Here is a 9,877-nt window from a genome sequence, read left to right on the forward strand (position 1 = left end):
ATCTGTATTTTAAATAGATCGATGTTGGTTTATTGACAATGATTGTGCTTTTAATGGTCTCGAAGGCTTTGAAACAAATGTTTGAACCAAAACCTATGAATGTATAATGAACTTTGATAATAATGGGTACTAATAGAAATTGATGATAATGAGTGCGGAAGGTTGAGAGAGAGGACATTTTCATCCCACTTATACCTTTAGTGGTAAAATAAAATAACTTGGAATATCTTTTTGTATATATATATATATATATATATATATATATATATATATATAGATATAAGAGTAGGGGCTAAGTTCTTTTTTAATTCTTTTTGAGAAAGGGAAGGAGTCCCTTCAACCTTCAATTACACAAAAAAAAATTAAAAGAGACGTCACGCCATATTTATAACTAGCATTTGCACTAAAAGGTGTAATGACATGCCGATAGTGTTTTGGGTTTTTTTCACCCTTCCAATATATATACAAATATATCGCAGTCATATTAGAATTACTATGTAGAAATGACTCGAAAAAGTTTAAGTATTTCTAATTACTATCACTGCATTATGCCAACATGAGATCTTAAGTAGAAGAGAAGAGAAGGCAATAGGTGAAAGAGATGACTTTGCAAAGTTATAAACCAAAACATGTATTACTTAATGAAGTCATTCTTTAGAACATGCATGCGAATCGTGGCGAGAAATCCAGTTAGAAGAACTGTTACACAAGAATTTGGAAACTCCATCTGGGTTTGAAATCAACTAAAGCAGGTTAAATCATGGCTATGAAGAGAATGAATGCCATACATGTACTTGGATCATCCAACTCACTAATATCACCAAAAATAAATGAAGAAGCACAATCTACCATAACCAAGTTGAACCACAATGCTATCCTAGTTCAGATATTTCACTTTCCTTGGTCGATTCTATCAGAACCGATTCAATTACGATGTTTTAGAAGTGGTAGGCATTGAGGTGATCCCAACATAAGCTATGACATTCCAACACCCACAAATTGGGGCATACGTATCGTGCCTGAAAAGATTGCTTTTGTTGTAGAGCAATTTGGGATATATGTCAAACTCTTGATGCAGGCATTCACATCTTGATACCTTTTGTTGATCGTATCGCTTATGTGCATGCCTTGAAAGAGGAAGATATTCCTATTCCAGATCAATCGACAATTACAAAAGACAATGTTAGTATTTCCATTGGTGGTGTACTTTATGTGAAGATTGTTAATCCATTTAGAGCATCATATGGTGTTGAGAATCCCATTTATGTTGTTATTCATCTTACACAGACAAGCGTGCACAGTGAACTGGGTAAGATCACATTGGATAAAACATTTTAAGCATTGTTACACAAGAATTTATAATGGAAAACCAATGGATTTCGAAATGTTTGCGCAAGGAGGAAGACTTTGAATATTTATCCATTTGCCATTCAAATGGAGTTTGAATCTCCACCCACTTAACTGAGTACGTGAAATCAACTTCAATCTCCTTATCCTCGGTAATGTCAATAGTAAAATTTGGATCTGCATGAATAATAATTTCTCACGAACATTGTTGTACAATATTTCAAAGTGGTCAAGGTTTTTTACAATAAAATTGGATCCACATAATTTTCTTTATCGATTTTTCCTATAAAACCCTAGATAGGCAAGTCATCATAATACATTTGAAAATAAAATATTGCTTCACTGCTTCTCTAAACTTCGTGAATTCCTCCTTAGTTTAGTAATTTTTTTCTTGCAAAGAAGTTCAGGATTTTTGTCTTCCTAGAAATCAAGCTTATATCGAGCACCAATCATTCGGTCATCATTTAACGCTTCTCCAAGATCTTCCCTCTTCTCAATCACCTTATCTACAATATTGACAGAACATTGCTTATTAATAATATGCCACAGCAAACATGCTTGTTTCTTCTACAAAATACATAGTCAAGAAAGTCAACTATGAAAATTTGTACAAAGCTGGAGGACTAAATGGAAAATCAAAATACCGGTATGTTTCACTGCAAAATAGATATAGAAGAAATGAACATTTGATAATTGATAAATAATTGCCTAAAAACAAGGATACTTTAAATCTAAATTGATAAAATTGAACTGTAGTGACCCTTGTGGATTATGGTAGCACACATAACTATCATATCATTATTGTATCCGCTCCAAAACTATTTGCAATAGGTTGTCTAGTTTATGGGAAAGTTAGATACATAAAGCCAAGTTTTTCTTTTGTCATGTAGGTTATTTGATATAGTATTAATGATTCCTCAACTCCCTTTACAACCAACAGATATGTCTTTTCCTCCTCAGATATTCTTCAAGGAAATCATGGTTCAAGGGATTTATGCTGACAAACCCTCTCACCCAAGCGAGTGATTCCGCCTAGGAAAGTTTTGTTCTATTCTCCTCATGAAAACAATTTGTGGCCCATCGAAGTTCTTCATATTGCCAAATTTCCTATCTTACACCCAGGGAGTACAGGTGGCTCCATGTCCTTTCTCTCGTATTTTTTTAAACAAGTAGCATGAATTTGGGTACCAAAAAATTTCCTCCCCTTCACACTATGTTAAGAACAATTCCATTTTCCTCATGCTCACTCATTTTATCTTCTCTTCAGTCAGAGATAAACATTGATTAGTGTCGACTTGAAGTTGGAAGAGGAGGGCAATAGCAACAATCTTAAGATGAAGAGATAAACATTAATCGTGTCAACTTGAAGTTGAAAGAGGATGCCAATAGCAATAGTCTTAAGATGAAGGGCTTCCTAAACACATTAACAAGACGAAGGGGATGGAAATGGGAGAGTGGTCATGAGAGAAACAATATGGAAGTGGAAGGGAACACTGAAGAGGAAGATGTTAAATTTTGATTATTTCTAAATGTATTAAATGCAAAATTATCAATTCATTTAAAACAAGTGTTGAAGGGCAGGTTAGTGCTTGCCACTCAAGTTAGAAATTATGCTCTCGAAAAAAAATTGCATAAAACATTATAATGTGCATTGGTTAATGCTAAATTAATAGTGTTTAAGGAAAATCAAATCCTATAGTCTTTCTTTGGGAGGAAATAATACATTAAGATGTGAAGTTATTTGCTTAAGCAAAAGGATTTGCATAAATTTTGATGAGTAGTAACCACTAGTAAGTCTACACATTTACAATTTTATTCCTACATAAGTGTTGAGGAAAAAGTGAGAAGTAACAACTCGTAAGTATATTTCTTTACATTTATTATCATTGTTCTTTTTAAGAAAAGAATTGCCTAAATTATAGTTAGAAGTAACTAATGGTAAATATGTTTTTTTCCCCAAGGAAAAATCATAACTTTTCATTAATTTGAAAAATTATATGTAGTAGATGAATGTGGCATATGCAGTGTGTTGGCCTTAGATTTCAAGTAGATATCGAAAAACATATGATCAAAACCATGCAAAAAGTATAGTTATGTACATATATTACCACGCAGGGTATACTGATAAGTCCAAAAGCAGGAAGAAAAATATATACATTTCATCAACAAGTAGTTGTAATAAACACTGCTGAAAATTGAAAAATAGCTTAGGGCCTGACAACCCTTGGATATGCCCTATCAATATAGGTCCAGTGATAGAACTGGTACTGTTCCTCTCCAAGTTGCTCCTATATTAACCACGGGACTCTGGGATGTATCGTATCCTCCTCGAAAAGTTTGTCAGCAGCCGAGTTATGTTCCCTGTAAATATGATGACATGAAACATAATTAAATTGTGCTTTTAAGATCAGAATTTCATCCAGTATGTTCCCGAGTGAGTGAACATGACATGCAGAAATGTTATTGAACCAATTGATGATGATTTTTGAGTCACCGAAAATCTGAATATGAGTGCATGCATGTGCCAGTGAAAAGTTGAAGAGATGTCTGAGGGAAATAAATTCTGCAAAATTGTTTGTTCCCACTCCTAACCCCATTTGTATTTTGAAATGGTGGTTTTCAGTTAGATGTAGTAAGATTCCTCCATCCTTGTGCTTGAGATGCTCCATCGAAAAAGGCCCATGGAATAAAATGATCAATGGTTTCTAGTGTGACTACCTGACCCACAAATGTATGATCATCATCCGATATTTCATGGTATGCAGCAATGATTTTTGCAGAGGTATATGGCCATCTAGCCAATTTTTCCCTGAATATGATCCCATTCCTTGTCAACCAAATGGACTAGAAAATAAGAAGGGGAAGATAATGAACTTTTGTATCACAACTTGCAGCATGCCAGAGGTCCCAAGCATCAATTACAGATTTTCCATGACATCTGATAGTAAGAGATAGCGCATCTAGGACTTGATTCCAAAGTTGAGCTACCATGGCGCAGGATAAGAATAGGTGTCATGCGGAAAGAGTCGACAGTGCGGACACAACCAACCTCCCTAGAAGCAAAAGCTTTCTAGTGACAAACAAGACAAATAAACACTACCTTTCTCTAAACAAGCATTGAGAATACAAGTAATCAGGTGACTTTAACATACCTTTAGTCCAACGCTTTGTAGTAGTCCAGCCTCGCCGATCCAGATGAGCTCCTCCTTCTCTTCGAAACCTGCATTCACTAACAAGCCAAAATATTAAATAGCACCTGATAAACTCATAAAACAATACATATCCATCATACAGACCAAGGAGTATATGAAACAAATCATGAATAACAATCTGTTGAGAAAAATGAGTTCATTTGTATTAAGAGGAAACAAAAGGAACCATTACAACCTGAGCCTTGGTGTTGTGCAAGTCCCTCCTAGGGTCCAGCAAGAGTTTTCCTTTACTTTGATCAGCTCACCCACAGTTCTCAAATAAGGATAGGAAAGGATGGGAATCTCTCCTCTCAAGCTTTACAAGGGAGTCCTAATTCCAGCAGCATCTACCCTTAGGAATGTTCAGCTTTCAACCTCTCCTCCTTCTGGCTCAATGCCTGTATTTATAGTGCTCTAGAGGAAGTTATTCAGGTCCACCATCAATGGGATAAGCCCCTCTTTGGATGGGATAGCTCCCCTCTTGATGGGATAAGTTCCTCTTTGGTAGGGATACATGAACCATCTGGAGGCGCTTCATACACGTCAAACAAGCTTCTAGAATGCTCTAGAAATGACCACAAGTAACTTTTTTGGAGTGAAACTTGCACCTTTTGACCTTTACAGGAGTACGCACCCAGCCCGTTACAGACAGAGTGTACAAGTACGCAGGTATTGTTAACTTGAGGTGCGTACACGCAGGTAAGGCTAAGAGAAACTGCGTACCCAAAGATATATAGATTTTTAAATACTTTCTCTCTTTCTTGGAGTTTGACATGGAGAGCAGAGGTATGAGGCTTGCTAAGGAGGATAGTATGACAGTTGATGGAGCCATACTAACTGCAAATAGTCATGGTGACAAATTTTAGTGTTACAGATTGCCCCCTAAAGTGCGAAGCCTATAGTAGATAAGGGTTTCATATAATCTAGGAAGGGTGAAGTACTTTATCATTTCAAGGATTATCTTGTGGAGAGCCCAGTCGGAACCTGCAAGTATTCAACACAAAATACATATGTAAGATCATATCATCGCTGAGGTAGGCATTCCCATACTCAGATTGAAAACTTTAACTAATTGACTATCTACTGCTCTGATACAGGAATGATTCTGCAGTACATCATAATCATAGACTTTTGTAGACACAGTATGGACGCAACCATATGTTTATAGTTAGTCTACTATATAATGAATACAAAACTCCTCGCAGCCTGGATGGTGGAAACTAGATCCAGGGTCTTGATTTCTACTTCCCGAACAGGTACGATTCTATCCATGCGAATAAATGAATTGATGTCGAACATGGTAGAAACCACTTGATTACCAGTCAATGATGTAAACTGTTAACAAGCGTGAGAGAGACCACCAGTGATGTCAATGGTTCTCAAAGTACCCAGTACAATCCATGAGATGTGAATGAATGAGTTGATGTCGAACATTTCACGGAATCCTTCGATCAAAAGTCAATGATGTAAACTGTCGTCAAAGGCGAGAAACCTGCCATTGATGCATGCAGACTTCAAGGTACTGACGATTCCTAGGTCATCTTTCTAGATAATGTGCTGATGTCGATAGAAAGCGACCTGTTGCAGGCAAACCCACAACACGAAATCATAGATCAAGTTGAAGAAATGTAGCTGTAAGGACTGACTCAGGGACGGTCAAAATGGATGACGGGTATTTTGCAGATGAATGTTTATTGCAGAGGCCTCTTGAACACATAACGACACGACAGATGGCTTGGCGACATTTGACCCAAAGTTAATACCCGGCTAAAGACTTCCAATGTGGTTTGATCAACTCTGAGGCAAAGGATTTCCCAACCCAGGTGAATGAAAAGTGTCGTGTTCAAGAGTGGTAATAAGGCTTCTTCTGAGACAAAGGATAACAAATGGGCTCATTTTTCTCTCTTTTCCCCCACCATTTCTGGCAAGTACCTCTTTATTTTTTACAAGCTTGAGGAGGATAACATATGCTTGATTATAAGCTCATCCTTCGGATGAGTCCAACTTAGTTTTGATTCGAACCCTAAGAAGGAGTGGTCCGTTCCTGTTTGTAATCGAACAGGTCCTTTACTGTGAAATTTTAACGAGTCCAGTATAGGATAATTCAATGTAGACCGATTCACTTACTCGATCTATCTCTCTTTAGCCAGCCTATGTTGCGGTAGTTTTCCAGAGGCATGCATCGAGAGTGGAATCTCGTCTGAAAGAATGCGTAAGCAGGCTCGACTGATAAGGACCGGCAACGTTGACTGATAAGGATGCTTCAGCAGGCTCGACTGGCCGCGAAACTCGGCGTTTTTCATTTTTAGAGAGTCTGAAAAAACTTAAGAAGACTCCAGGTTGAACTTTTTCGTAAAGTTGTGTCTCCCAAGCCCGAAAAAGTATAAAATAATACTTGAGAGAACTGCTTAGTCTTGCGACCAAGGAGTACTTTCATTATTAGTGTCTCTGACCTGAAAAGTAAAAAGCGATCAAGGACACGTCGTTTTATTTCCAGTATCGAGTTTGAAACGACAAAAACTCGGCAATCTTTTCCTGTTTTTACGGTCAGAAAAGAGCTATAAGGGGACCGTCTTTTAATTCTGTTTTAACGAGTGTAAAAGAAACGCTTGACAATCTTTTCATGTTTTAGGAGTCAGAAAAGGGCTTAAAAGATGACTCCGAGGTTTCACTTTTTCGTAAGTTTTAACGAGTTCGAAAAAATGATAAAAATGTACTCATGGTTTTCATTTTTTCATAAGTTTTAATGAGTTCGAAAAAATGATAAAAATGTACTCATATGGCCAACTTTCAATTTAATTTACGAGTAGGAAAAGAAGGAAAGAACTCGGCATTTTCATTTGTTTTACGAGAATGAAAAATAGCAAAATAATCTCGGGATTTTCATGAGTTTAACGAGTCTTGAAAATAACTGAAATTGACTCGAGATAGGTTTCATTTTTACAAAAGCTTGAAACAGACAAAAACTATGCTTCAAAGTAGTTTCATTTTTACACAAGCTTGAAACAGAGAGAAAACTGTGCTTGATGCCCCCTAAGCGTAACTGCTAGAGCGCATGCCCCCCCAGCTTCATTTCATTCAACTAAGTACAAGCTGGATGGAATGAAAGTTGAGTTACGAGATCATTTGAAAGACTCGACCTAAAATTGAAATAACTAACCTAAATACTTAACATTTATGAGATCTAGTCAATCTCTCGACTCAATTAGAGGAGGATTTGTTTCATTTTTTAACGAGCTTGACACAGGAAAAGAACTATGCTCGGATTCGGTTTCATGTTTATGCAAGCTTGAAACGAAAAACTATGCTTGGATAAGTTCACATGCCTCCAGCATAATGACGCAAAACGAGGTACATGCCCCCCAAATGGAATGAAGCTTTACTTTCGAAATCTTGGAAAGACTCATGGGATTTGTTTCATTTTTTAGTGAGGTTGACATAGGAAAAGAACTATCCTCAAAACCCTTGTTTCATTTTTTAAACGAGCTTGACACAAGATAAGGAACTATGCTCATAACTACTCTCTACAATCTACCTAACAAAAACTTTACTCTAAAAACCTTGATTCATTTTTTAACGAGCTTGACACAAGACAAGGAACTATGCTCATAAAAACCTTGATTCATTTTTTAACGAGCTTGACACAAGACAAGGAACTATGCTCATAACTACTTTCTACAATCTACCTATATAACCTATCCTTGTTTCATTTTTTAAAGAGGTTGACACAAGACAAGGAACTATCCTCAAAAGTTCGCATGCCCCCAGTATAATGATGCAAAGCGAGGTACATGCCCCCTAGGCTTCATTGCATTCAACCAGATGGATAGAATGAAGGTTTACTTTCAATATTTAACTTGAAAAGGGAGTTGTTTCATTTTAAAGGAGGTTGACACAAGAAAAGAACTATCCTCGTACCTGATTCATTTTTTAACGAGGTTGACTCAGTAATAGGAACTATCCTCATACCTGATTCATTTTTTTAACGAGGTTGACTCGGTAATAGGAACTATCCTCAAAATCCTACTTTCTACAATCTACCTACATATCTTAAAATCTACCTGATTCATTTTTTAATGAGGTTGACTCAATACAAGAACTATCCTCATGCTAGCCTGTTTCATTTTTTAACGAGGTTGATACAGGAAAAAAAAAAACTATCCTCGTACCTGATTCATTTTTTAACGAGGTTGACTCAGTAACAGGAACTATCCTCATACCTGATTCATTTTTTAACGAGGTTGACTCAGTAACAGGAACTATCCTCATACCTGATTCATTTTTTAACGAGGTTGACTCAGTAACAGGAACTATCCTCATACCTGATTCATTTTTTAACGATGTTGACTCAGTAACAGGAACTATCCTCGTACCTGATTCATTTTTTAACGAGGTTGACTCAGTAACAGGAACTATCCTCATACCTGATTCATTTTTTAACGAGGTTGACTCAGTAACACGAACTATCCTCATACCTGATTCATTTTTTAACGAGGTTGACTCAGTAACAGGAACTATCCTCATACCTGATTCATTTTTTAATGAGGTTGACTCAGTAACAGGAACTATCCTCAAACCTGATTCATTTTTTAACGAGGTTGACTCAGTAACAGGAACTATCCTCAAAACAGCATGTTTCATTTTTTAACGAGGTTGATACAGGAAAAAACTATCCTCGCAGACACCTGTTTCATTTTTTAACGAGGTTGGCACAGGAAAAGGAACTATCCTCGCTACACCTGTTTCATTTTTTAACGAGGTTGACACAGTAAAAGGAACTTTCCTCACGAAGCCTGTTTCATTTTTTAACGAGGTTGATACAGGAAAAAAACTATCCTCGCCCTCACTGATTCATTTTTTAACGAGGTCGACACAGTAAAAGGAACTTTCCTCGAGCTCACTGATTCATTTTTTAACGAGGTTGACACAGTAAAAGGAACTTTCCTCGTTCGCACTGATTCATTTTTTAACGAGGTTGACACAGTAAAAGGAACTATCCTCTAACACCCTGTTTCATTTTTTAACGAGGTTGAGACAGGAACAAAACTATCCTCGTACATACTGATTCATGGCTTCCAACTGGAAGAAAGACATGTCAATGGACACACCTTGATCATGGCTTCCAAAAGGTCTTCATCAGAAGGAACAATAGTTCTCTGGAAGGAACACATGTCAAGGGACTCAAAAGGGATAAGAACATCATGTTCAAGTAATCCCATAGAGTTTTCCACGTCAATTACTGGATCTAAATCAAAGGACGATGAGAAAACAATGAGAGGCTCACTTACATCGGTAACTGAAAACATGGGACCGGTTGCCACATAATTAACCCGTGGCAG

The 9,877-nt window shown here is 36.9% G+C and overlaps 1 pseudogene; it reads right to left on the reverse strand.

Annotated features, from left to right (window-relative positions):
* Window positions 1–634: 634 nt before the first annotated feature.
* On the reverse strand, window positions 635–2,441 carry LOC149263286 (transmembrane 9 superfamily member 2-like; annotated as a pseudogene).
* Window positions 2,442–9,877: the final 7,436 nt, after the last annotated feature.

The sequence above is a fragment of the Pinus tabuliformis genome, chromosome 6 (genome assembly GCF_031772625.1).
Source record: "Pinus tabuliformis cultivar Carrire ecotype Pingquan chromosome 6, CPIR1, whole genome shotgun sequence".
Classification (NCBI taxonomy): domain Eukaryota; kingdom Viridiplantae; phylum Streptophyta; class Pinopsida; order Pinales; family Pinaceae; genus Pinus; species Pinus tabuliformis.